The sequence below is a fragment of the Hypanus sabinus genome, chromosome 1, assembly GCF_030144855.1.
Source record: "Hypanus sabinus isolate sHypSab1 chromosome 1, sHypSab1.hap1, whole genome shotgun sequence".
Classification (NCBI taxonomy): domain Eukaryota; kingdom Metazoa; phylum Chordata; class Chondrichthyes; order Myliobatiformes; family Dasyatidae; genus Hypanus; species Hypanus sabinus.
In genome coordinates, this window is record NC_082706.1 from 8378205 (window position 1) to 8399353 (window position 21149).

A 21149-nucleotide genomic window follows, 5' to 3' on the forward strand; every position below is an offset into this window, starting at 1 on the left:
TCCCGCCCACACACACCACACATCCCCCACACACACCACACCAACCCCCCCCACACACACCACACCAACCCCCCCCACACACACCACACATCCCGCCCACACACCACACATCCCCACCCACACACCACACATCCCCCACACACACACCACACATCCCCCACACACACACCACACATCCCCCCCACACACACCACACATCCCGCCCACACACCACACATCCCCCCCCACACACACCACACATCCCCCACACACACACCCTCCACACACACCACACATCCCCCCCACACACACACCACACATCCCCCCACACACACCACACATCCCCCACACACATACATCCCCCACACATCCCCCCCACACACACCACACATCCCCCACACACACCACACATCCCCCACACACACCACACCAACCCCCCCCACACACACATCCCCCCACACACACCACACATCCCGCCCACACACACCACACCAACCCCCCCCACACACACATCCCCCCACACACACCACACATCCCGCCCACACACACCACACCAACCCCCCCCACACACACCACACATCCCGCCCACACACCACACATCCCCCCCCACACACACCACACATCCCCCACACACACACCCTCCACACACACCACACATCCCCCCCACACACACACCACACATCCCCCCACACACACCACACATCCCCCACACACATACATCCCCCACACATCCCCCCCACACACACCACACATCCCCCACACACACCACACATCCCCCACACACACCACACCAACCCCCCCCACACACACATCCCCCCACACACACCACACATCCCGCCCACACACACCACACCAACCCCCCCCACACACACATCCCCCCACACACACCACACATCCCGCCCACACACACCACACCAACCCCCCCCACACACACCACACATCCCGCCCACACACCACACATCCCCCCCCACACACACCACACATCCCCCACACACACACCCTCCACACACACCACACATCCCCCCCACACACACACCACACATCCCCCCCACACACACACCACACATCCCCCACACACACATCCCCCACACACACACCACACATCCCCCCACACACACACCACACATCCCACACACACACCACACATCCCCTCCACACACACCACACATCCCCCACACACACACCACACATCCCACACACACACACCACACATCCCCCCACACACACACCACACATCCCACACACACACACCACACATCCCCCCCCACACACACACCACACATCCCCCCCCACACACACACACCACACATCCCCCCCCACACACACACACCACACATCCCCCCCCACACACCACACATCCCCCCCACACACACCACACATCCCCCACACACACACCACACATCCCCCACACACACACACACACCACACATCCCCCCCCACACACACCACACATCCCCCCCACACACACCACACATCCCGCCCACACACACCACACATCCCCCACACACACACACACCCCCCACACACACCACACATCCCCCCCCCACACACACATCCTCCACACACACCACACATCCCCCTCACACACACACCACACATCCCCCCCACACACACCACACATCCCCCACACACACACCACACATCCCACACACACACACCACACATCCCCCACACACACACACCACACATCCCACACACACACACCACACATCCCCCACACACACACACCACACATCCCACACACACACACCACACATCCCCCACACACACACCACACATCCCACACACACACACCACACATCCCCCACACACACACCACACATCCCGCCCACACACACCACACATCCCCCCCCACACACACCACACATCCCCCCCCACACACACCACACATCCCCCCCCACACACACCACACATCCCCCACACACACACACACCCCCCACACACACCACACATCCCCCACACACACACCACACATCCCCTCCACACACACCACACATCCCCCCACACACACCACACACACCACACATCCCCCACACACACACACACACCACACATCCCCCACACACACCACACATCCCCCCCACGTGCCGGAGCCGACCTCACGTGCTGGGACAGATGCCCCCTACCTCACCAGGCTCACCTGCCTGTACTGGAGTGAGTGGCTTCTACCGCGTGCCAACAGTTACCAGGAGCCACAGGTGACAGGGGTGTATGGGGTGTCCGGGGAGGGGTGGCACCTCGGGTGAAGGGGCTCATTGTGACCATTCTGGGGCAGCTCACTCGCCCTCGGTCCCCTACCGGACACTCAGCTCTCACCACAAACGCATTAACGAATAACGTTAAAAAAAATAAACAGTATAACACCACTGGCACTTCATGCCTGATGGGAGTCCAATACTCCTAGGGGAGGCAGCAGGAGATGAGGAGAATCGATGTCCAACTCCCTCCACAGAGGCTGCCTGACCTGGTGAGTTCTCCCAGCTACCACTGGTGTGTGACTGAGGTGGAGAGGCGCCTGCACATACACACTCACACCCAGGGAGACGCCCCACCCCGCAGTCCGAGCCGCCGCTAAGGGTCCCTCCCGGTTGTGGGGAGACCCGCGATGATCCATTCCGGCGCCTCGGCGCTCCCGTCTGGGTTTTTCCGGCGGCCGGCCCTCCGCTCCGAGTGTGTAACCTGACACTGGAGTGCACGCAGTCCCCGCATTGTGAGCCGGGCTCTGACCCAGGCTGGCGGCGAAGCGGACGCACCGAGCCTCCCTGGGATGCGTGAGTAACCTTGGGGCCGGGACGAGCGGATGGCCAAGGCGTGCCGGGGGCGACCATTAATGGTGGGCGAGAGCTGCCCAGGAGGGTGGTCGGGACTCTGGGGACAGCCCGTCCACCACCTCGGCCCGGGGATGTTTGACCATATCTGAACGCGGGTGCTGGAGCCCGACCCCCCGGTTTCTGGGAGCAAGAGGGGTGGAAGAGGGTTGCGCAAAGACCCAAGACCACCCCGGGGTGTGGGGGGGGGGGTATCTGAGTAGGAATGGGGAGTATCGCATGGGACTGTGGACCCCACCTCCTCAGACCCAGTCTGAAGAACTAGAGAGCGCGGACAGCTTTGTAATCGGAGAGAGAGAGAGAGATGCACAAATAGCTAACTCCAACACACGAGTTGTTTGGATTGAACTAAATTTACCTGAGAACGTCGTGGTTTCCTCGCTTTGTTTATAGACACTTAGGTATATTAAAGTAAATTCCTTCCGCTGAGAGTATATATGGATTCCGGATAATTGGGACACATCGAAACGAGAACATTTTGGTCAATTTAAGCGGCTGCCCCTATCAGCCGAAGTTTCACGGAAATAGTTAAAAAGGTATAAAAAGACCAACTGAGTAAAAATATGTATTTAAATGAAACAGAGCAAATTAGAACAGTACTAAATACTACTGCAGTACTATAAAATTGTATTTTAGTTCCTAATACTTATTGACAGAGGTGTTAATCTGTGTTGTGTTCTTTTGACTGTAAATTAATAAAATCACCACAGACACCAAGTGTAGCTAATAATTGTCTTCATGTAATGCCATTGACGATTGCATCCTCCAAATCTTCATCTTCATTGTAACATTCAAGTTAATTGTTGGTACCTCCAAATTCTTTGCAGTTCCTAAGGAGTGAAAATGTTTCATGGTATACAAGGTAGGGTAGTCTCTGGCCATGCACTTTGGCAGAATGTTTCATTTTCACTCCCTGCCATTTCTGGCATCTCAAATCTTAATGCTTGAAACCATAGTGAACAAAACTGTTCCGAATTATCTTACTGCTTGTGTGCGTATGTGTACAAATGCACACAGTATCTTGTCTACCTGTCTCACCTCTCCAGTGAGTGCCATGAATTTCTCACTGGCCTATGGGCCCCCAACTTTAGCAACTGACCACAAAGGTGCATCTTGGTTGGTCCCAAGTGACTCCTATCAGCTTGTAGACTGCAGAATTCAGCCGTATCATGATATGGAGGTGTGTGAAATCATGAGGGGCATAGATGGAGTAAATGCACGGTCTTTTTCCCCAGGGGTGGGGAATCAAGAAGTAGAGGGCACAGGTTTAAGGTGAGAAGGGAGAGGTTTAGTAGGAAGATGAGGGGCATTTTTTTTTACTCAGAGGGTGGCAGATGGTATACAAGGTAGGGTAGTCTCTGGCCATGCACTTTGGCAGAAGGAATAAAGATGCAGACTGGAAAATGGGGAGTGAATTCAGAAATCGAAGGTGCAAAGGGACTTGAGATTCCTAGCACAGGATTTCCTAAAGTAAATTACCTAATATTAACATCTCATTCACCTCCCTTACTACCGACTCAATATGCAGGTTGAATCAGTGGTAAGGAAGGCAAATGCAATGTTAAGATTAATTTTGAGAGGCCTAGAATATAAAAGCAAGGCTGCAGTGCCAAGGCTTGATCAGGCAACATTTGGAGTATTGTGAGCAGTGCGGGGCTCCACGTCTGAGAATGGATGTGCTGGTATTTGAGAGAGTGCAGAGGAGGATCATGAGAATGATCCCAGGACTGAAAGGGTTAATGTATGAGGAGTGTTCGAAAATAATTAAGAAATTGTGGGATAGTAGAGCAGACTCGATGGGCTAAATGGCCTCATTCTGCTTCTGTTGCCTTATGGCATATAGAATGAATTGCAGAGGGAGTGGCTGAGGCAGGTGACAACTTTTACATGGTGCTTGGACATGTACGTGGATAAGAAAGGTTTAGAGCAGAGGTTCTCAAATTTTTTTAACTGTCCCTGAACCTGGTGGTGTGGGACCTGATGGTTGAGGGGTAATAACTGTTCCTGAACCTGGTGGTGTGAGACCTGATGTTTGTAGGGTAATAACTGTCCCTGAACCTGGTGGTGTGGGACCTGATGGTTGAGGGGTAATAACTGTTCCTGAACCTGGTGGTGTGGGACCTGATGGTTGTAGGGTAATAACTGTTTCTGAACCTGGTGGTGTGGGACCTGATGGTCGAGGGGTAATAACTGTTCCTGAACCTGGTGGTGTGGGACCTGATGGTTGAGGGGTAATAACTGTTCCTGAACCTGGTGGTGTGGGACCTGATGGTTGTAGGGTAATAACTGTTCCTGAACCTGGTGGTGTGGGACCTGATGGTTGAGGGGTAATAACTGTTCCTGAACCTGGTGGTGTGGGATCTGATGGTCGAGGGGTAATAACTGTTTCTGAACCTGGTGGTGTGGGACCTGATGGTCGAGGGGTAATAACTGTTCCTGAACCTGGTGGTGTGGGACCTGATGGTCGAGGGGTAATAACTGTTCTTGAACCTGGTGGTGTGGGACCTGATGGTTGAGGGGTAATAACGGTTCCTGAACCTGGTGGTGTGGGACCTGATGGTCGAGGGGTGATAACTGTTCCTGAACCTGGTGGTGTGGGACCTGATGGTTGAGGGGTAATAACTGTTCCTGAACCTGATGGTGTGGGTCCTGAGGCTCCAGTACCACCTTCGAGATGGCAGCTGTGAGAAGAGAGCTTGACTTGGGTGGTGGGAGTCCCTGATAATGGATGCTGCTTTCCAGTGACAACGCTCTCTGTAGATGAGCTCAGTGGTGGGGAGGGCTTTACCTGTGATGGGCTTGCAGTATCCACTATCTTTTGTAGGATTTTCCGTTCAAGGGCATTGATGTTTCCGTACCAGGCTGTGGTGCCACCAGTCGGTACACTCTCCACCACGCATCAGCTGAAGTTGGTCAAAGTTTTAGATGTCAAGCTGAATCTTTGAAAATCCCTTGGCAAGTAGAGGTGCTGTCCTAATTTCTTTGTAATTGTCCTTGCGTGCCAGGCCCAAGACAGCACATGCAGAGTTTCCCAGTGGAAAGGAAGTCACAGGGGTTGAGGGTAATGACTGATTTACCGTCCATCTCGACTGGGTTTTCAGGTGCCTCTGACCACCATCCTTTTTGATGTTGTTTAAAAACTCCTCTCTCAAGTCGCACCGAGTCAAATTGTCATTGGTGATTACTCTTGGGAGCACTTTCTGTATCTAATTGTGTGTAAAGGTATGTACAAAAGCAGGGTTTGATATCTATCTGTTAATGCATCTCTTGAGAAAGGTTATAGGGGAGGTGGGAAAAAGGTCCCGCTTGTGTTTATCAATCTCATGACTGGAAGATTCAGTAAGTGAATCTGCCACTTTGATCTGGCCCAGGCCTTCATTAATCTACTCCATCACACTAGCCTTTTTTGGAATCTGTGTTGAAGTATTATTTTATCTTTTTATAAGTGATAGAGGGGGTGCCAGGCATAATTGTGTATGCAAGGTCCAGGGGAGCTGTGGAATAGTCAGGGGGTTTGTGGTGGGGTCCTTGTTTTGAATTATGTATGTGCGGGAATGTATACAGGGTGAAGATGGATGTGGGTGACGATCAGTGAATGTTGATTAGGATCAGAGGGTGTTTAGTGTGGCTGCTTAGGGCCAGTTGGGGATGTTGGCTCAGGTTAGTGGGGGTGTGGTAGGGTTGGTGGGGTCAAAAGAGGAGAAGATCGGGTGTGAGGAGAGAGGTGACCATCTCCCCATCGGCTGCCATCTCCACTAAAGTCTGGTTTCAGATTCAGACTTACTGATCCCGTGCGCGTCGAAACAGACAGTGAGATGTTTGTGTTCACAACCCAAGGGTGTATAGGTTCCCCTGCTATCCGAAGGCAGAGCGTTCCTGCAAAACCGTTTGTAAGCCGAAATGCCGTAAAGCGAAGAAACAGTTACCGTTAATTTATATGGGAACAATTTTTGAGCGTTCCCCAAAAAAACCCACCAAATCATACCAAATAGCACATAAAACCTAAAATAACATTAACGTATAGTAAAAGCAGGAATGATATGATAAATATACAGTCTATATAAAGTAGAAATATTGTGTATGGTGTAGTTTCACTTATCAAAATCTGGAAGACAGCGAGCCAAAATCGATTTGGAGAAAAAAATTGGCACGTACACTCATGCACACCTACGCACGTTCACACATATGTACGTACATGTGTACACACGTACACGCATGCGCACACAACTACCCGCAGAAGGCTTCACGGTCATGGTAGGCTTTCTTGGGGTAAATGCACGTATAATGCGGTCGTCTTTTTTCCGTAAAAGCGAAAATCCCCTTTGGTTAGCGAAAACAGGTACTAATGTGGGTCTTTTGAAACAGTGAGCCGTCGTAAATGGGAGCCATCTGCACTGAGTCCGGCCCACAAGTATCGCTACACATTCCAGCACCAGCACAGCATGTCCCAAGCTGTTCAGTCAAATCAGCAGTGACCATCAGTATCCCACCTCATTTTAGGACTTGAGGTCGCCTTGGTCACAGCCAAGGTCCTCCTTCCGGTAAATAAAAGTGGGTCCCATAGTAGCAAGCCATTCAACTTGTGCTATGGAGTTTGCAGCTCAATTCTGACATCATGTGCAAGGAGTATGTGTCCCCCCCCCCCCCCCCCCCCCGGAATGCGAGGGTTTCCTCTGGGTGCTGTGGTTTCCTCCCACAGTCCAAAGACGTACTGGTTGGTAGGTTAATTGGTCATTGTAAGTTGTCCCATGATTAGGCGAGGGTTAAATCAGGGATTGCTGGGTGGTGCATTTCGAAGGGTTGGAAGGCCTATTCCATGCTGTTTCTCAAAAAGTAAATTAGAAGTAATTCTGGGCTGAGACCCCTCGTCTGGATTCCATCTCCTTGTCAGCCCAAATGAAGGATCTTGATCCAAAACATCAACTGTCAATTTTCCTTCACAAATCCTAAACATTCTGCAGATGCTGGAAATTCAGAACAACACACACAAACTGCTGGAGGAACTCAGCGGGTCAGGCAGCGTCTACGGAGGGGAATAAACAGTGGATGTTTCAGGCTGAGGAGCTTCTTCAGCACTGGAAAGGAAGAGGGCAGAAGGCAGACTAAGGAGTAGAATCTAGCCAGACTGGCTGGGAGGTAACAGGTGGTAAAGGGCTGAAGAAGAAGGAATCTGATAGGAGGGGGCATGAGGAAGGGAAGGACGGAGGAGGGGACCTAGAGGGAGATGATAGGCAGGTGAGGAGAAAGGCCGGGGTAAGAGTGGAGCCAGAATGGAGAAGGGGGGGGGAGAAATTACTGGAAGTTTGAGATGTCGATGTTCATGCCTTCAGGTTGGAGGCTTACTGTCGCAACACAAGGTGCTGCTCCTCCATCCTGAGAGTGGCCTCATTGTGGCCGTAGAGGAGACCGTGGACCGACATGTCGGAATGGGAAATCAAATGAAGGTGGGTGACCAGTGAGCGACTGTGGCAGAGAGGGCGATCGTGCTTGAGAAAGTGCTGCTGAATTCCTCCAGCGTTTTGTGTGTCTCCTTCCAGAGGTACTGTTTGGCCTGCTGAGATCCTCCAGCTGCTGGCGTATTTGCAATCCTAACCGTAGCTCTGTGCTCCTAAGGTTCCCACCCTCTAGGAGCCAACAGAAAGCGCGCATCAACATCTGCCGTCTCGCATGTCTCCAATCTACCGCCAGGTCTCTGTGCAACCTTCGCAAGAGCGCTAATGTTCATTCTAATTAAAGTAAGGTAATTAGAATCCATAGGTAGTCAATATAAAATTATGTTTAATTAAGTCAATATCAGCTCCATTTTATCCGAGACACTGGGGGAAGTGGAGGTCCTGGCGCAAAATGTGCAAAAGCCTATTATATAGGTATTGCAAGTAATTAGGAACACAAGAGAAATGCTCCAGATGTACTGTGGAGAGCACTTTATCTGGCTTATCACCGCCTGGTCTGGGGGGGCGGGGGGTGGTGCTGCATGAGATTGAAGAAAGCTGCAGAGATTTATAAAATTAGTCATCTCCATCATGAATACTAGCCTCTGTAGTATCCAAGATATTTTCAGGGAGCGGTGTCTCAGAAAGGCGGCATCCATCATTAAGGACCCCCACCACCCAGGACGTGCCCTCTTCACACTGTTACCATAGGGAAGGAGGTACAGAAGCCTCAGTGATTCAGGAACAGCTTTGTCCCCTCTGCCATCCGATTCCTATATGGACATTGAACCCATGAACACTACCTCACTCTTCCATTTTTGCATACTTATTTAAATTAACTATTTTATATGTATATTTACTTTAATTCACAATTTTTTTCTCTACTATTACATATTGCATTGTACTGCTGTTAATGCATTTCATGACATTTGCCGGTGATATTAAACCTGATTTTGATTCTGAAGAGGAATGTTATTGCTGGAGAATTAATTACAAGGTTTGTTCGCTCGTTATGTGTCAAGTTGTATGATGTGGGTGATCATGGTCTTTCCATGACCATGGTTGTTCTTGGCAAATATTTCTACAGAAGTGGTTTGCCATTGCCTTCTTCTGGGCAGTGTCTTTACAAGACGGGTGACCCCAGGCATTATCAATACTCTGCCTGATGGTGGTCACATAACCAGGACTTGTGATTATGTGGCGACCCATTTCCTGGCACATCCGAACCGGCTCACAATTAGATAGCCTACGGGGGTTTGCAAGCACAGAGCTTTGGAGCCTCTGCGCCACGGGGGGCAGGTTGATGGAGGCTTAAAAGTGAGGCTGAGGATTTCGAATAAAGTTTTTCCTTCGACTGCAGTTACCGACTCCGTGTCGTAATTTTAGCGCTGCGTGTAGCACACAGCTACAATTGGTGACCCCGACGGTCCAAACGATTTTTGGACCAGAAATGACCGACGCCGCCTCTGTTCATGCGGTTTCGTTGACACTGCCGGGTTTCTGGACACAGCGCCCGGACCTATGGTTCCAGCAAGCCGAAGCCCAATTCCACGTTCGCCAGATCACCTCAGAAGACACCCGCTACTACTACGTGGTGAGCTCCCTCGACCAGGACACAGCGGCCCAGGTCGCAGAGTTCGTACAGTCACCCCCGGCAGACGGCAAGTACACAGAATTCAAAGCCCTGCTCCTCAGGACTTTCGGACTCTCACGGCGTGAGCGGGCTGCCCGTTTACTGCACCTGGATGGCTTGGGCGTCAGACCTCCATCGGCTTTAATGAATGAGATGTTGTCTCTGGCCGACGGACACACACCCTGCCTCATGTTTGAGCAGGCATTCCTGGAGCAGCTGCCCGAGGACATACGCCTGCTGCTGTCCGACGCGGATTTCAGTGACCCCCGCAAGGTGGCAGCCCGGGCGGACTTGCTGTGGAACGCCAAAAAGGTGAGCGGGGCGTCCATCGCACGGATCTCCCAGCCCCGCTCCCGGCAGCAAACCAGTCCAGGCCCGGCCGCAGAGCCCGCCAACCCCCGGCCCAAGGAACACTGGTGCTTCTACCACCAGCGGTGGGGCGCAGAAGCCCGCCGTTGTCGCCCGCCCTGCCAGTTCCCGGGAAACGCCAGGGCCAGCCGCCGCTGATGGCTACGGCGGCTGGCCATCGGGATAGCCTCCTGTATGTGTGGGATAGCAGGTCGGGACGCCGGTTTTTGGTCGATACTGGGGCTGAGGTCAGCGTTTTACCTCCGACGAGTTACGACACCCGCAGCAGGGCACCGGGTCCCCCCCTGAGGGCCGTGAACAGCAGCACAGTAAGGACCTATGGCACCCGTCAGGTGCAGCTACAGTTCGGCTCCAGCCAGTTCACGTGGGACTTTACACTGGCCGCCGTAGCCCAACCGCTTCTGGGTGTGGATTTTTTGCGGGCTCACAGCCTACTGGTCGACCTGCCCAGGAAGAGACTGGTACACGCCGAGACCTTTCAGACGTTCTCCCTGGGTGCAGCCCAGTTGCCAGCCCCTCACCTCGGCTCCATCACGCTGTCCGACAACGACTTCACCAGGGTCCTGGCGGATTTCCCATCGGTTCTGGCACCGCAGTTCACAGCGGCCATGCCCCGACACGGCGTACAGCACCACATCCCGACCCAGGGACCACCCCTCCACGCCCGCACTCGGCGGCTTCCCCCGGACAAGCTCCGACTGGCGAAGGAGGAGTTCCAGAGGATGGAGGAATTGGGGATCATCTGGCGGTCTGACAGCCCGTGGGCCTCCCCCCTGCACATGGTACCCAAAGCGACGGGAGGCTGGAGACCATGCGGCGACTACCGCAGGCTGAATGAGGCTACCACACCGGACCGCTACCCTGTGCCGCACATTCAGGACTTTGCAGCAAACCTGCACGGTGCACAGATCTTCTCCAAGGTAGACCTCGTCCGAGGGTACCATCAAATCCCGATACATCCTGACGACGTCCCCAAAACGGCTCTCATCACCCCGTTTGGCCTTTTCGAGTTCCTCCGCATGCCGTTCGGCCTGAAGAATGCCGCACAGACGTTCCAGCGGTTAATGGACGCGGTGGGGCGGGACCTGGACTTCACGTTCATCTATTTGGACGACATCCTCATAGCCAGCAGCAGTCGTCAGGAGCATCTGTCCCACCTCCGTCAACTCTGCGCCCGACTGAGTGAGTACGGTCTTACAATCAACCCCGCCAAATGCCAGTTCGGACTCGATACCATTGACTTCCTGGGCCACAGGATTACTAGAGACGGGGCAACCCCTCTGCCCGCTAAGGTAGATGCGGTCTGCCACTTCCCCCGACCCACCACGATCAAAGGCCTTCAGGAATTCGTAGGTATGGTCAATTTCTACCACCGCTTCCTCCTTTCAGCTGCCCGGATCATGCGCCCCCTGTTCGCCCTGATGTCGGGTCCGAGCAAGGACATTACCTGGGACGAGGAGTCCGCTGCCGCTTTCGTTCAAACGAAGGAAGCTTTGGCGAAGGCCGCAATGCTAGTACATCCCAGAATGGACGCCCCTACCGCCCTCACAGTGGACGCATCTAACACGGCAGTCGGTGGGGAGCTGGAGCAAATTATCGCAGGTCGCTGGCAACCTCTGGCGTTTTTCAGCAAACACCTGCGGCCGCCCGAGCTCAAGTACAGTGCTTTCGACCGGGAACTGTTGGCGCTCTACCTGGCAATCCGGCATTTCAGGTACTTCCTAGAAGGTCGGCCCTTCACCGCGTTCACGGACCACAAACCGCTTACCTTTGCGTTTACGAAAGCATCCGACCCCTGGTCATCCCGCCAGCAACGCCACCTGTCCTACATCTCTGAATACACGATGGATGTCCGGCACGTCTCGGGTAAGGACAATGTCATGGCGGATGCGCTCTCTCGCCCTACCGTTCATGCCCTTTCCCAAGGGGTAGACTTTGAGGCACTGGCAGAGGCGCAGCAGGCGGATGAGGAGATTCCGAGTTACAGAACCGCAGTCTCCGGTTTGCAGCTCCAGGACCTCCCTGTAGGCCCAGGTGAGAGGGACCCTACTCTGTGACGTCGCCACCGGCCAGCCCCGTCCCATTGTCCCGACAGCCTGGCGGCGCTGTGTTTTCGACTCCATTCATAACTTGGCGCATCCCTCCATCCGGACAACTGTCCGGATGGTTTCCAGCAGGTTTGTTTGGCACGGACTCCGCAAACAGGTCAGTGAATGGGCCAAAATGTGCATGCACTGCCAGATGGCCAAGGTGCAGCGGCACACCAAACCCCCACCACAGCAGTTCCATCCCGCCCACCGGCATTTCGACCACATTCATGTGGATATCGTGGGCCCCCTACCAGTGTCGCGTGGAGCGCGGCACCTCCTGACTATCGTCGACTGGTTCACAAGATGGCCAGAGGCGGTCCCGCTCACCGACACCACCTCCAAATCTTGCGCCCGAGCCCTGATCACCACCTGGGTATCTCGCTTTGGTGTACCGGCCCACATTACCTCCGACAGAGGCGCCCAGTTCACCTCCAGCCTGTGGTCAGCTATGGCCAGCCTTTTGGGGACTCAGCTGCACCACACAACTGCCTACCACCCACAGTCGAACGGGCTAGTGGAGCGTTTCCACCGTCACCTGAAGTCGGCCCTCATGGCCCGCCTGCGAGGAGCCAACTGGGCGGACGAGCTTCCCTGGGTCCTACTCGGCATCCGCACAGCGCCCAAGGACGACCTGCACGTCTCGTCGGCCGAGTTGGTATACGGCGCGCCCCTGGTCGTCCCCGGGGAGTTCCTACCAGCTCCACGGGGGCAAGAGGAAGATCCCGCAGCAGTCCTGGGCAGACTACGCGAGAAGCTCGGTAACCTGGCCCCCATACCCACTTCACAGCACAGGCGGAACCCGACCTGCGTACCCAAAGACCTGCAGAACTGTAAGTTTGTGTTTGTACGAAGGGGCGGGCATCGGCCACCGCTGCAGCGGCCATACGAGGGGCCGTTTATGGTGCTCCGGAACAATGGGTCCACGTTCGTGCTGGACGTTGGGGGGAAAGAGGAGGTTTTCACAGTGGACCGCCTCAAACCGGCCCATGTGGACCTGGCACAACTAGCCGAGTTTCCGGCACCTCGGCGCAGAGGCCGACCTCCCAAGCAGGTTCTGGCCCTGACTGTGGACATTGGGGGGTGTATCGCCGGTTCTGGGGGGGGGGGATTATGTGGCGAACCATTTCCTGGCACATCCGAACCGGCTCACAATTAGATAGCCTACGGGGGTTTGCGAGCACAGAGCTTTGGAGCCTCTGCACCACGGGGGGCAGGTTGATGGAGGCTTAAAAGTGAGGCTGAGGATTTCGAATAAAGTTTTTCCTTCGACTGCAGTTACCGACTCCGTGTCGTAATTTTAGCGCTGCATGTAGCACACCGCTACAATTATACACTGGCCTCTCATACGACCGTCCACCACCTGCTCCCATGGCTTCACCTGACCCTGATTGGGGGCTAATCAGGTGCTACACCTTGCCCGAGGGTGACCTGCAGGCTAGCGGAGGGAAGGAGTGCCTCACACCTCCTTTGATGGAGACATCTCCACCCCCACCAATACAAAAATAGAGAAGTTATAAAATCAAATTCAAGTTTATTGTCACAGGCACAAGTACATCAAAGTTCACAGTACGTGTAGGTCACCATATACTACTTTGAGATTGATTTTCCTACATTTATTTACAGGAAAATCAAGAAATACAGTGCAAACTGTGCAAGTAAACAGAATAATTCTGAGAACATGAGTTGTAGAGATTGTGGAATCTGCTGAGAATTGAAGTGAGTGAAGTTACCCACAGTGGTTCAGGAGCCTGATGATTGTAGGGTAATAACCGTCCCTGAATCTGGTGGTGTGGGTCCTGTACCTCCTTCCTGATGGCAGTGGCAGGAATAGAACGTGGCCAGGAGAGTGGGGGTCCTTGATAATGGACTCTACTTTCTTGTGGCAATGATGCTGTACGACACAGAGCAGTACAGCACAGGAACAGGCCATTCAGCCCATAATGTTGTACTGAACCAGCTAAAAAGCCAATCAACAACATCTCAGCACTGATCCCTCCTACCTGCACCACGTCGACATCCCGCCATCTTCCTCCTATCCATGTGCCTATTGAAACATCTCTTAAAAGCCTCTAACGTCTTTGATTCTACCACCACACCAGGCATCCACCACGCTCTGAGTAAAAAACTTACCCCCCATATCCCTTTTGAATCTAGCCACTCTAACTTCAATGCATGTCCTCTGGTGTTCGGCACTTCAACCCTGGGAAACAGATACTCCCTGCCTATTCTGTCTATAAAAATAAATAAAAAGAGTCCTGGCAATAGAAGCATAGAAAACCGACAGCAGAATACAGGCCCTTTGGCCCACAATGCTGTGCTGAACATGTACTTACTTCAGAAATTACCTAGGGTTACCCATAGCCCTCTATTTTTCAAAGCTCCATGTACATATCCGGGAGTCTCTTAAAAGACCCTATCGTATCCGCCTCCATCCCCGTTGTCAGCAGCCCATTCCACGCACTCACCACTCTCTGCGTAAGTCTGTTTTCCATATGAGGAAAGGCTGCTCAGGCTCGGTTTGTATCTGCTAGAGTTTAAAAGAGTGAAAAAGAACTTGATTGAAACATGACGTAACTTTAGAAGTCGTGACAGGGTGCATGTTGGAGAATATTTCCTCTTGTGGGCGGATCGAGAGTGAAGGGTAGCATTTAAAAATGAGGGGCAGTACCCTTTGTACATAGATGAAGCAAATATTTTTATTCCAGGAGGTCTTAACTTTCTAGAACTCACTTCTTCAAGGGACATTGAGTATTTTTTAAAGGCAGGGGTAGTGTAGCAGCTAGCACAATGTTTTACAGAATCTTCGGTAAGATCAGGAGGTTGGTGGGTTGGAGATACGTCGCTACTAAAGGTGGTGTAAGGCACTCCTTCCCTCCGTTAGCCTGTAGGTCACCCTTGGGCAAGGTGTAGCACCCCCCCCCGCAACCTGATCAGGGTTATGTGAAGCCAAGGGAGCAGGTGCTGGATGGTCGTATGAGCAGCCGGTGCAGATCACAAGTTCTGGTTATGTGACCACTGACACCAGGCAGACAATCTCTGAAGAGTATTGATAATGGCTGGGGTCACCCGTCTTGTAAAGACACTGCCCAGAAGAAGGCAATGGTAAACCACTTCTGTGGGATGATTTGCCAAGAACAATCATGGTCAAAAGACCATGATCGCCCGTGTTTTATGACATGGCACAAGATGAATGAATGAACAAACGTAAGATCAGGGTTCGATTCCCGGCACTGTAAGGAGTTTTGTATGTGTCTGTGTGAGTTTCCCCTTGTTCACCATGGTTTCCTCACACAGTCATTGGGCCATGTCACGTTGGTACTGAAAGCATGGCAACTCTTGTAGGCTACCCGGCATATTCTTCACTGATTTCAGTTGACAAAAATGAACGCATGTTCCGATGTACGTGTGACAAATCTGGGCACCCCGGTAGCGTAGCGGTTAGCGTGATGCTGTTACAGCTCGGGGCGTTGGAGTCCGGAGTTCAATTCCGACATAATCTTTGAGGAGTGTGGGCGTCCTCCTTGTGGAAAGTGGGGGTCATCTCCCACAGCCCAGAGACATGCCGGATCGGTTAATTCGTCACTAATTCTCCCATGCTCAGGCTAGGGTTAAATAGGGGTTGATGAGCAGTACAGCTTGAAAAGCCAAAGGGCCTATTTAATGCTGTTTCTCTAAATCAGGGGTTCTCAACCTGGGGTGCACGGTTAATGTTAATGCTCCAAGGCATAAAAAAAGGGTTGGGAATTCCTGCTGTAAATGAAAGAGTACGTAAATAACTAGAATCTTGATACGCAAGAGGGGGAAAGTAACCTTGGGTGATTGAGAGTGCAGAGTTTTAATTAGGACCTATCAGCCTCAACCTTATTGAAAGGTGGACAGAATGCCTATTGCTACTTCTGATTGGCAGGTCTGTGTTTGTAGTTAGATGCAATGATAATGGCACTTTAAAACAAACATGTGGACTTTTAGACCCTGAACCTGGGTTTATTAATTCGTAATGCACTTGAATTAAATCTCTTTGTCCGCCGTAGATGTGAGGCGCTAATATATTTAAATAGTGGTGTAGGAAATCCTGAGCAAACAGCATTAAGCTAATATTGATTGATCTGAAATCTGAACCAAGTTAACACTGGGATGACCAGAGTTACTGCACTTTCCACCGAATCAGAATTGGAAACTGGTTTATTGTCACTGGCTTACAGTATTTGCTGTGAAGTTTGTTGATTTGTAGCAGCAGTACACTGGCAAGGCATAACATTGCTATAAATTAAACAAGTCGATAAACGCAAAGCAAAAGTGGAATAACAAAGTAGGGTTCGCGAACTTCACAGAAATCTGATGGTGGAGGGGCAGAAACTGTTCTTGAGTTTCTGTCTTCAGGCTCCCGTATCACCTCTCTGGTGGTAATAATGAGACGAGGACGTCCTGCGTGATTCAGGATCAGTTTATTGTCATTTAGAAACCACAAATGCAATGCAGTTAAAAAATGAGACAACGTTCCTCCAGAATGATATCACAAAAGCATATGACAAAACAGACTACACCAGAAAATCCACATAACGTTTGGCAATCCCCAGTCCAGAGTCCGGAGAGGCTGCTGCGTATTAATATTGCGCTACCGTCTTAGCGCGTTCCCCGGAAAGGAGCTCCAATTCCACCAGACATACAAGACCAAAAACTAAAGCTACAAGACCTGCACAAAACCACATAGTTACAACATATAGTTACACCAGTGCAAACAATAGCATAATTGATTAAAAAAAACAGACCATGGGCACAGTAAAAACAGTCCAAAGATGTTAAAAGACTATAAGTGATAGGGGCCTCACCAACTTTTTGAGGCAGTGCCTCTTGAAGATGTCCTCACTGGTGGGGAGGGTTGTGCCTGTGGTGGAACTGGCGGAGTCTGCAACCTCTTGTGGTCCTGTGCTTCTATACCAGGCACAGTCAGATAGAGCCAGTCAGAAGCTGTGCACAGTACCTTTATATAGAAATTTGCAAGAGTCCTTGGTGACATACCAAATCTCAAACTCCTAAAGAAAAAAGCAGAGCTGCTGGCAATTGGGTCAGTGTGTTGGGGGCCCAGGATAGATCCCCTGAGATGCTGGCACCTAGAAACTTGAAGCTGTTCACTCTTATAATCTCATACAATCTCTTCTCCCTCCTGCTGTCTGGGAAAAGACACCGAAGCATTCGGGCTCTCACGACCAGACTATGTAACAGTTTCTTCCCCCAAGCTATCAGACTCCTCAATACCCAGAGCCTGGACTGACACCTTGACCTATTATCCTGTTTATTATTTATTGTAATGCCTGCACTGTTTTTGTGCACTTTATGCAGTCCAGTGTAGGTCTGTAGACTAGTGTAGCCTTCTCTATGTTGTTGTTTTACATAATTCAGTCTAGTTTTTTGTGCTGTGTCATGTAAACCATGGTCCTGAAAAACGTTGTCTCATTTTTACTATGCATTGTACCAGCAGTTATGGTCAAAATGACAATAAAATTTGACTTGACTTGACTCTTTCCGCCGCTGACACCTCAGTGAAGATAGGTGTGTGTTCTTTAATCTACTGAGATACTGTGTGGAATAGCCCCTTCCAGCCCTGTGAGTCAGGCTGCCCAGCAACCCTGGATTTAATTGTAGCACAATCACAGGACAATTTACAACGACTATCCGGTACGTCTTTCCTGTGGGAGGAAATTTGGACCCTAGAGGAAACCCACGTAGTCACGGGGAGAATGTACAAACTCCATACAGGCAGTGGCAGGGAAGCCTGACTGAAAGCAGTTCTTCGGTCTTGCTGACGTTAAGTGCGAGGTTGTTATTGTGTCACCGTTCAACCAGCCGTTCAGTCTCTCTCCCGTACCTCGCCTCGTTGCCCTGGAATAGGAAGTCGAAGGTGTAGGAGTGATTACAATGCCAATTAGGGCCGCCCGAGGGTACTTTGGAGATTCCAGACTCTGCTGTAGCCAGTCAGAATGCTCTCCACCATGCGTATTTAGGTCAGTGGCATTGATCTGGTGGGAGAACATCCTTCACAGACCTCCAACCCTCACTAAACTCCTGATTGACTCCAGCCTTCCTGCACTCAGACGTGGCTGACATTTGAGCCAAGGGCTCAGGTGGCCTGGCCTGGGTCCAGAGACGGCCCCAGCCACGCCTGACAGCCAGGCAGGCACCGTGCTGGGCAAATTAACCTGCTTACTGCCCATTCCGCTGCTGGCTGGCGTTTCGGGCTGCAACGCAGGGCCTCCATCTCAGACAGAGTTCAGGGTTTCCTTCATCATGTCAGTAGCTTCCTCTCGGTTTTCACTACTGTCAGTCATGCAAGTCCCGGGTGGAGACTCAGGAATACCGTCACACTCAGATGTAGAAGGATTCCTCATTGCTGTTTTCGTAACAATTTTGTGCGACCGGTCAGGGTCATTAACCCTGAGCTGAACCTCTGGACTGGTGGACCACTCTTAGTCTGGCCTCTACCCTTTGACCTGTTTGGCGTGAGTGACCCTACCAAGAGCCAAAGCGTAAAGCCCCGACTCCAGCCAACGTAGCTCTCCGGGTCATTGAGACGTGCAAGCCTCCAAATCCAGCGATAAGGTTGTTGTCTTCTTGGAGGTGGACAAGTTAAAGATTAGCTTTATTTCTCACATGTACATTGAAACGTACAGTGAAATGCATCGGTTCTGTCAGTAAACAGTCCGCGGGTGCGCTGGGGGCAGCCCGCAAGTGTTGCCATGCTTCCAGCGCCAACGTAGCATGGCCACAACTCGCTTACCCCAACCCGTTTGCTTTTTAAAAATCTGTTCCAAGCCCCACGCCACAAACAGAGGCTCCCCCTTGCTGAGGTGCAGGAAATAAATCCTATTCGAGAACTTGTGGAGAATTTAAAGCCAGGAATCTGAGTTTGACTTACATGATGCTTCCATGGAAATTTGAGAGTGAAAAATTCAAAAACTGCGGGTCACTGACTTAAGATTTTCTTTTCGCCAGCAAAAGCAGTTGTCATCATCATCATTATGTGTTGTGTGATGTGACGTGGGTGACCGTGGTCTCGTCCAGGAGCGTGATTGTTCTTTGCAAATTTTTCTACAGAAGTGGTTTACCATTGCCTTCTTCTGGGCAGTGTCTTTACAAGACGGGTGACCCCAGCCATTATCAATACTCTTCAGAGATTGTCTGCCTGGTGTCGGTGGTCACATAACCAGGACTTGTGATCTGCACCGGCTGCTCGTACGACCATCCACCACCTGCTCCCATGGCTTCACGTGACCCTGATCGGGGGCTAAGCAGGTGCTACACCTTGCCCAAGGGTGAGTTGCAGGCTAGTGGAGGGAAGGAGCGCCTCACACTTCCTTTGATAGAAACGTATCTCCACCCTGCCACACAGCAACAGCAGTAAATCACAATTTTCTAAAGTGTTTGCAGTTGATGAGTGTATTCATTGCTGAAGAGGTTGTCATATTGTCATTTTAAAACTTCTGTTATCTTCTTGGTGCTGATTCCCCGATGACAGAACTTAGCTCAGCCAGGCTTACAACCTCCACATCCAGAGGCTCAGTCAATAAGGAGGACAACTTTCATTATTTAATCTTAAGTGCCCAGTGTTTTTTTCTCTGCATGTGTTACGATTTGCCTGAACTCCGAAGGTTACACTGGGGCAGGAAGCTGGGGCGGATCTATTTCAGGGGAGGAAGGCAGGACTGGGGACTGGCAAAGTTGAGGATTAGTGGTGGCACGGTAGAATAGTGGTTAGTGTAACCTTATAACAGCACCAGCGATCTGGGTTCAGTTCCCACCGCTGTCTGCATGAAGTTTGTTCGTTCTCCCTGTGACTGTGTGGGTTTCCTCTGGGTGCTCCAGTTTCCTCCCACAGTCCAAAGACGTACTTTATGGGTAAGAGTTACTGTGATGTGGGCATGCTGTACTGATACCGGAAGCAGGACAACACTTGCAGGCTGATTCTGGGCCCACCTTCAGGCTGTGTTGACCCTTGTCACTAACTGTGCGTTTTGATGTACATGTGACAAATAAAGGTCGACTTTTAAACTAAAGCAAATCTTTAAAATTAATCTTTGCCTTTGATAAATTGTCTGTTTTGTTTTCTTGACTGGGAAACTAAATGTAGCCCCTTGCCCCTCTCCATGGTTTTGTCCTCATTGTTGGCATGTTCACAAACTATTCCTGCTATTCCAAATTGTATTAGTGTAAATTAAACTGATATTAGGGGAGAGGTCCAAACAATTCAGGAACAGCTTCTGCCCCATGTCATCTGATTTCTGAACGGACAATGGACCAATGGACACTACCTCACTACATTTTTTCTCTTTTTGCACAAATTATCTCTTAACATTTTTTATATACATGTACAGTAATTTGGAGTTTATTATTAATTATGTATTGCACTGTACTGCTGCCACAAAAGAACAAATTTCACGACGTATGTCAGTGATATTAAACCTGATTCTGACGTTCAGGATGGTGGGGAGGTTTGTGGGGTACGACAGGAAATGCCACAATGGGGGCAGCTGGGATTGTGTGAGATATTGCGGGGATCAACAGCCTTTCTGTCCCAAAGCTCCAACTGTAAACAGTTGTTGCCCCTTTTTGACACATTCATGGGAGGATTGCGGCCAACAGATACCTGGCAGGGAGCAGTGTGCAAACACTGGAATTAGAATTGATTGATTGGTTAGTGAGGGAGTCAAAGGAGAGGCTGGAGGATGGGGTTGAAAGGGAAAATAAATCAGCCATGTTCAAACGATGGAGCAGACTCGATGGTCCAAATAGCTAATTCTGTTCCTGTGTCTTATGGTCAATC

At 51.2% G+C, this 21149-nt stretch overlaps 1 protein-coding gene across 1 annotated transcript in view; it reads left to right on the forward strand.

Moving 5' to 3' along the window:
- The first annotated feature begins 2540 nt into the window (after positions 1–2540).
- The window catches only part of LOC132391065 (zinc finger MIZ domain-containing protein 1-like), a 258401-nt gene continuing 239792 nt past the window's right edge, over positions 2541–21149 (forward strand). The window contains exon 1 of the mRNA XM_059963774.1: positions 2541–2750. The gene's annotated coding sequence lies outside the window, so the exon portion shown is untranslated. The remainder of the gene's footprint in view (positions 2751–21149) is intronic.